Consider the following 8,827-nt stretch of genomic DNA (forward strand, 5'->3'; position numbering starts at 1 on the left):
GTAGATCACTACTCACGTAGAAGGAAGAGTATCTCATCCGCTTCTTCATGGGGCCTTCTAACAATCAGTCCCTGGCTTCTCCGTCCAACAGCTCTGGCGTGGTCACTGGGATCGGTCCCCTCTGTTCCTGCTTCGGCTTCCTGCCCTTTCCGCTCGATCGGTCTCTCCTCCCGTTTCCTCTGGAAGCTTGTTTAAAGTCCACCAATTTTTACGCTCCACAGGTGCAGGCGATTACGGCGTGGGGAGTCACATCCATATGGGCTTTTCAGAATAAAATCACAATACACTCCTGGTGTGCAATACATGCAATATGAACATAAATAAAAACTACATACTAAAATCAGAAATACTGTAAATTGAAACACACTGGGAGCTTAAAGACACACAATAAAATCTTACTTAACCCATGTGACAAATGCACACGTTTATCACCTGCAGTATCATCTACTCTAATGCTCTACTTTCTGGTCTCCCAAAAAATAATATAGCTCATCTACAATTACTTAAAAACTCAGCAACATGTTTGCTGACCAGGACTCGAAAGAGACCACATATTACAACAATTTAAAAGTTTCTGCATTGGCTGCCTGTTTAAGTTTAAAAAGTTTATAAAGCTCTTAATGGTCTGCTGTATTTACTCAAATAGTAGCCGGGGCTTATATTAATAAAAAATCTGTTTTTGTACCTGGCTAATAATAGGGGCAGGCTTTTATTTGAATGGGGCTTTTATTAAAAAAAGAAAATCAGAGCAGCTCTGACCGGCACTTTTTAGAGTGTTTTACACAGCGCATTGTAGCCAGTTACCCGGATGTCAGCCATGTTGGAAGTACTCGGATGTAAACAAACAATGAACAGCTGAATGTTCATTTTAAGCAGGATTTAAAATGTCTAAACTACTAAAAAGCCCAGAAGAATGTGTGTAAACGGCTCAACTTTACAGAGAATGACTAGAACAGCAGGACACTTTGACATAACACTGGTAAGACACCCGGCTTATAAAAGAGGCCGGCTTTTATTTACTGGAAATAGTTTTTACACCAGGTTACTAAATGAGGCCAGTCATTAATAGGTGCCTGGCTATAAATTGGGGAAAAACAGTATGTGCTATTTATTTATCAGAGAGGCTTTTAGCATATGAAACCTCCCCAAAACTCAGGACTTTTGGTAGTGGCCTTTTAATAATCCCTAAAGACAGAACCTAAACACTCGGTGACCTTTCGTCACTATGGACCACACCTCTGGAACAACCTTCCTGAAGACCTGAGGGAGCAGAGAATGTTAATATTTTAAAAATACATATTATTCATATGAAAGGTGCTGTACAAAGTTTGATTGATTGATTGTCATGAGTTATTTTTTAAATTAAAAAGACATTTCGTTTTTAAATTCAGTGTTTCCACATACATTTCAGTATGTTTAATAATTACAATTATTATTATTATGATATAACAATTATGGTCATCATAGAAATTATTTTTATGAAGCTTATATCGATATTGGTAAATGTCTATAATTATTTAACAGCAATGTTAATATCGGTAATTGTATCGGCCAATTTTTTAAATTTTATTTTTTTATCAGTGCATCCCTAATATAAATACATAATAATAATAACAAAAAAGATCTTTGGGCAAAAATATATGCAACTTGTACTTTGAGTATTTTGTGTGGCCCACACAGGCAGACCTGTGATACAGTCAAAAAAACATTTGCAGAACCCACACAGGAAGAAGGCCACAGCCTGTGTTTAAATAAAACAGCACCAGAAGTGAATAAACAGCTATGTTCACTGTTACAAACACCCCAAAGATGTGACTCTCAAACAGACCTGCAGAGATACAACACATCCAGCATCTACATCTGTCTCTGAGAGGGTTCAGAGCAGTTTCCTCACACATCATGTGCATGAGAGAGAGAATAGTCAACAAGGAGTCAACAGTTCAAAAAGGTTATCTCTTGACTTCATGCTCTTCTACAGATTAACAACACTTCTGATAGATGAGCAGACTATATCTTTCTTTTTTTTTAAATAAATCATAAAATGTGACATCCAAAACTAAAAAAAGAAAAACGTAGCAGAGGAGAAAAAACACAGAAATATTATTTTGTTCTCACCAATTTCTTGACGTCATCCTTCCATAGCTTCTCTACAGTATGTTGGCCTCACAGGAGCTTGGCTGCAGTATCTGAAGAGTAACAATGAGTCTAACTGTTTTCCTGAACCAGGGGTAAAACAAGGCATAAATCAGAGGGTTTAGACAAGAGTTAAAATTGTAAAGATTTTTAATAAAGTACATAGTTGAATTACTCATGGAATCAGATCCTCCCAAACTTGCAAAGTAAGTTGGTGTGAAACACATTAGAAACACAACTACCAAAACACCAAGAGTCCTGGCTGCTTTCAGCTCAGATTTCTTTGCTGTTTTAGTCACTGAAATCTGCTTTGTGACAGCTGTAATGTGAGAGCGCATGGCACGAGCTTGAGACACAGCCACAACAAAGACTCTCGAATATAAAACTATAATGACAGTAACAGGAACAAGAAAGCTTAAAACAAGTTCAAGGTAGGCACCGGCCTCATGTGTTAAAGTACCACATCCTCCATAGCAGATTTCTTGTTGTTGAATAAGAAATAAATTAAAGAAGTAACTATTGAAGGCAACAGAACAGAACCATAAAAGACAAACACAGACTCTAACTCTATTCACAGTGATTCTGGTGGTGTAATGCAGAGGGTCACAAATAGCCACATAGCGGTCAACTGATATGAGCACCATGTTTACGACTGAAGAAGAGAAAATTATGTCGGACACAAACTTATAAAGAGAACACAAAAGGTCACCAAACAACCAGCAATGTGTTCTTTCTAGTGCATCTGCTGGCATCACCAGGAGGCCCACAAGAAAATCTGAGACAGCCAGAGAGAGGAGGAGGATGTTGGTGGGTGTGTGGAGCTGCCTGGAGGAAAAGAGAAAAGCATCAATCTACAAAACACTCCTCATGACAAAATGTATAAACTATTACAAATATTGATGAAAATTGATTCAAGAATTTAGGTTTTCTGTTCAGCAACATATATGGCGAACATATCTAAGTGTTGATGATTTAAATTACAATATAGAGGTCACAGTGGTTTTTGCGTTAACGTGCAGTCAGGAGGACAGAAGATAATACTAGTGTTAGAGCAGCAACATTATTCACTACCAGTTCAAAGACAATTATTCTTAATCTACAGCAGTTATTCACATGTTTAAAGTACAAAACCTGTAAAGAGAAACAAAAAAGTTAATCTCTGCCTGAAGTGGGAGATTGAGATGATGATGAGCAGGTTGAGGACCGCAGTGAGCACAGAGATGGAGTACAGTGTAATGTCAATAAACAATGTTTCAGGCCAAGGAGGCCGTGGGATCCAGCAGGAGATATTGGGGAATTCTGGGAAACAGAACACCCAATCAACCCAAACCTCCATCTTCAGAGATCTGCAGATAGCTGCAGCTCTGGCAGCTTTCTGAACAAAACTGAGTCATGTAACTGATTTACTTCTCTGTTACTTCTCATAATCCCACCCCTCCTTTTCCCCTCTGTGTATTTTGGTCTCCGATGTCCCTTCCCTCCTCACCTCACACCATCATCTTCATCACTTTCCCTGAATCTCTCTCTCTCTCTCTCTCTCTCTCTCTCTCTCTCTCTCTCTGAGTGAGAGCGTGTGTGTGAGAGTGTAGCTCTGGGAATTTTTTGTTTTCCAAAAATTTCAATTTTTGAAAACCGACAGCCTTAAATATCTTGGTGTCTTCCTTGGAAAACTCAACTCAACACAACTCAACTTTATTTGTAAAGGACCTTAAAATCAATCACAGCCGCAACAAAGTGCTGATACACACGAAAATAAATAGTTGCATTGCTTTTTTTCCGTCCAACAGCTCTGGCGTGGTCACTGGGATCGGCCCCCTCTGTTCCTGCTTCGGCTTCCTGCCCTTTCCGCTCGATCGGTCTCTCTGGAAGCTTGTTTTAAGTCCGCTAATTTGCGGACTTAAAACGTGCAGGCGATTACGCCGTGGGGAGTCACATCCATATGGGCTTTTCAGAATAAAATCACAATACACTCCTGGTGTGCAATACATACAATTTGAACATAAATAAAGAGAGGAAGGGGGACAGGACCTCGTTCACTTGGCCAGTTCAACAGCCACTTTTTTATTTGAGTTCATCCAACGCGGAGCCTGACCAGCTGTATCTTCAGACATGAGTTACCTGGGGCTGGATGCTGCTCTGTTTTTAACTGAGGGTGAGACTTCATTCAGAATCTCCTTTCCATAAGGACTTCTGAAATAACTGCAACTCTGACCTTCTCTGCGCACCAAAGTTGCATTAATTAACGCAGACTTCATTGCAACTGCCAGAGAAAGCTTCACCTCAAAAACAAGGACAAACCAGCAACTTAATTTCCAAGGCAGCAAATTATTGAAAGTCAACCTGAAACTTCCTCCCTCCCTGCCTCCATCGAAAAAGGATTTCCCCCCTTCTCAACTGGATCTGTGAGTAATGTAACTGGGCTTAGATAAGCAGTCAGCAAGGACTTTAGTATAATGGATTTGACCTGTAATCAAAGTTGCATGTTAATCTTGCTTTATACAGACAGTATTATGTCAGTCTTATGTGCAACTAACTTACTAACCTTTGACCTGCTCACACACTGATTTACACGTAATATACTTTAAATTAAGGGACTATTGGGAACATATATTCCTTGTTGAATACATATAACTTGGAGCCTCTGACATCGTTACAGACTCAATGGGAGGGCGACCTGGGGTTTGAACTTCCTGAGGAGATCTGAGAAAGAGCTTTAGATAGAATACATTCCTCTTCAATCTGTTTACGACACACAATTATCCAGTTCAAGGTTATGCATCGCCTTCATTGGTCCAAAGTGAGACCTTCTAGAACCTTCTGCCATGACTGCCATATTTGGAATAACTCCTCAAGATACTCACCTCAACCGCCAGGCAAAGAATATGATAGCTTTTGCATCTCTCCTAGCTAGGCGATTAATACTTTTTAGGTGGAAGGAGAAACTTTCCCCAACCTTTAAGATGTGGATCAATGATCTTCTACACCACTTGGTATTAGAAAAGATTTGTAAAAGAGGATGTATTCAAATTTTTTTTGCTATTTGGAAACCCTTTTTGAATTATATAGAGAAATTAGATGTCACTAATATTGGTGCTCTATATGACTGATCCTGTATTCTGTATAATCTGTAATCCATAAGGACCCTCGTTTATCTATTGATTTCTTATTTACCTGTGTATCATTCTATTTTGCTTTAACTACTATATCTGTTATTATTAGGGACCGAGCACTAACGGTGCGAGGACCCTATTGAAATTGGTCCGTCTATTATTAGGGACCGAGCACTAACGGTGCAAGGACCCTATTGTAATTGGTCCGTTTTTTATTATTATTATTAGGGACCGAGCACTAACGGTGCGAGGACCCTATTGAAATTGGTCCGTTTATTATTATTAGGGACCGAGCACTAACGGTGCGAGGACCCTATTGTAATTGGTCTGTCTATTATTATTCTCCTTCTCCCAAATGAATTGCCTTTTTGGGGGCTTTATCATATTCCAAAACTCACCAAATTTGGAATTTACATAAATCTCATGTGAAATTTACGTAGTCTGGTATTCGCGGGAATGGACCGTGCAAAATGACTCACTAGCGCCCCCTTGAAATTTTCAAAACAGCCTCACAATATAGGATTTTTCCACCTAGAGACACGAAAATTGGTACATACATGTATCATGGGTAGACGCACCAAAAAGCCTCAAGAACCCATACTCGAAAACGTACAGGAAGTCGGCCATCTTGGATTGAATATCGCACTTCGTCATCGTTTTTGGCCATTTCCAGGTCGCATACTTTAACGAACTCCTCCTACAGATTTTATCCAATTGACTTCAAACTTGGTCAGTACCATCACAAGGCCTTTGGGATCAAAAGTTGTATAAATCTTTACCGTTGGTCACACTATGTGGGCGTGGCATGGCGGCAAATTATGGCGTCTTGCCATCTAACACCAGACTGTATAACTTCACCATACATTGTCCAATCTGTCCCAAATTTCACATACGTAATTAGGGTCCAGCCCGGGACACACCCACGGGTCAATAGTGGCACACAGTCATAGCGCCCCCTGCTGGCTACAGAAAGTAACATATTTTACACCTACCAAGTGCACAGTAGTAGGAGACATGCAATTTGGTACGCATAGGGACTGAGCCCACAGCGCCGCGTCCGATGTGCCCTCCCCCGACGGCTCCACTCTGCGAGGGCCCGTTCAGTACTGCGCGCAGTCCTAGTTATTATTATTATTATTTTTAGGGGGAGTAAATCGCTTATTTGAGGCCTTTATCATATTCAAAAACTCACCAAATTTGGAATATACATAAATCAGATTTGAAATTTACGTATTCTGGTATTCGCGGGAATGGACCTTGCAAAATGACTCACTAGCGCCCCCTCAAAATTTTCAAAACATCCTCACAATATAGGTTTTTTTCACCTAGACACACGAAAGTTGGTACATATGTGTATCATAGGAAGACGCACCAAAAAGCCTCAAGAACCCATACCCGAAAACGTACAGGAAGTCGGCCATCTTGGATTGAATATTGCACTTCTCATCGTTTTCCGCCATTTCCAGGTCGCATACTTTTACGAACTCCTCCTACAGATTTTATCCAATTGACTTCAAACTTGGTCAGTACCATCACAAGGCCTTTGGGATCAAAAGTTGTATAAATCTTTACCGCCGCTCACACTATGTGGGCGTGGCATGGCGCCAAATTATGGCGTCTCGCCATAAAACATCAGATCCTTATAATTTTCCCATTCTTTGATCAATCTTGTCCAAACTTCTCATGCTTCATCAGAGTCCAGCCCTTAACACTTCTTAATCACAATATTTCATAAAGCCCCGCCCCTTATGCTTTATCCACGCCCCCTTTCATAAAATGACCACGTTGCATACTTTACATAACTCCTCGGACAGATTTCACCCCATGGACTTCAAACCTGGTCAGTACCATCACAAGGCCTTTGGGATCAAAAGTTGTATAAATCTTTATCACTTGTCAAACTATGTGGGCGTGGCATGGCGGCAAAATATGGCATCTCGCCATAACACACGAGACTGTATAACTTGACCATACATTGTCCAATCTGTCCCAAATTTCACACACGTGATTAGGGTCCAGCCCAACACACCCACGGGTCAATAGTGACACACAGTCATAGCGCCCCCTGCTGGCTACAGGAAGTAACATGTTTTACACCTACCACAAGCACAGTGGTAGGAGACACGCCATTTGGTACGCATAGGGACTGAGCCAACAGCGCCGCGTCCGATGTGCCCTCCCCTGACGGCGCCTCCCCCGACGGCTCCACTCTGCGAGGGCCCGTTCAGTACTGCGCGCAGTCCTAGTTATTATTATTATTTTTAGGGGGAGTAAATCGCTTATTTGAGGCCTTTATCATATTCAAAAACTCACCATATTTGGAATATACATAAATCAGATTTGAAATTTACGTATTCTGGTATTCGCGGGAATGGACCTTGCAAAATGACTCACTAGCGCCCCCTCAAAATTTTCAAAACATCCTCACAATATAGGTTTTTTTCACGTAGACACACGAAAGTTGGTACGTTTGTGTATCATGGGAAGGCGCACCAAAAAGCCTCAAGAACCCATACCCGAAAACGTACAGGAAGTCGGCCATCTTGGATTGAATACCGCACTTGTCATCGTTTTTGGTCATTTCCAGGTCCCGTACTTTAACGAACTCCTCCTACAGATTTTATCCAATTGACTTCAAACTTGGTCAGTACCATCACAAGGCCTTTGGGATCAAAAGTTATTGAAAGCTTTATCGACGGTCACACTATGTGGGCGTGGCATGGCGGCAAAATATGGCGTCTCGCCATAAAACACGAGATTGTTATAACTTTCCCATTCTTTGTCCCATCTGCTACAAATTTCTCATGCTTCACCACAGTCCAGCCCTTAACACTTCTACATAACAATATTTCATAAAGCCCCGCCCCTTATGCTTTATCCACGCCCCCTTTTACAAAATGACCACTTTGCGTATTTTACATAACTCCTCCAACAGATTTCGTACCATTGACTTCAAACTTGGTCAGTACCAGTACAAGGCCTTTGGGATCAAAGGTTATTGAAAGCTTTACGGACGGTCACACTATGTGGGCGTGGCATGGCGGCAAAATATGGCGTCTCGCCATGAAACACGAGACTGTATAACTTCACCATACATTGTCTCATCTGGCCCAAAATTCTTACACGTGATAAGGGTCCACCTCTGAACACACCAACATGTCAATATTGACACACAGTCATAGCGCCCCCAGCTGGCAACAGGAAGTAACAACTTTAACGCCTAGCCCCAGCAGTAGGTTTCTCGTAGAGACACGAAATTTGGTACACACATTAATCATGTGGAGACGCACCAAAAAGCCTCTTGGACCCATACCTCAAACCCAACAGGAAGTCCGCCATCTTGGTTTGAATATCGCACATGTCATCGTTTTTGGCCATTTCCAGGTCGCATACTTTAACGAACTCCTCCTACAGATTTCATCCTATGGACTTCAAACTTGGTCAGTACCATCACAAGGCCTTTGGGATCAAAAGTTATTGAAAGCTTTACCGACGGTCACACTATGTGGGCGTGGCATGCCGCCAAAATATGCCATCTCGCCATAACACACGAGACTGCATAACTTGACCATACATTGTCCAAT

This window comes from Centropristis striata, chromosome 10, assembly GCF_030273125.1.
Source record: "Centropristis striata isolate RG_2023a ecotype Rhode Island chromosome 10, C.striata_1.0, whole genome shotgun sequence".
In the NCBI taxonomy this organism is placed as follows: Eukaryota; Metazoa; Chordata; class Actinopteri; order Perciformes; family Serranidae; genus Centropristis; species Centropristis striata.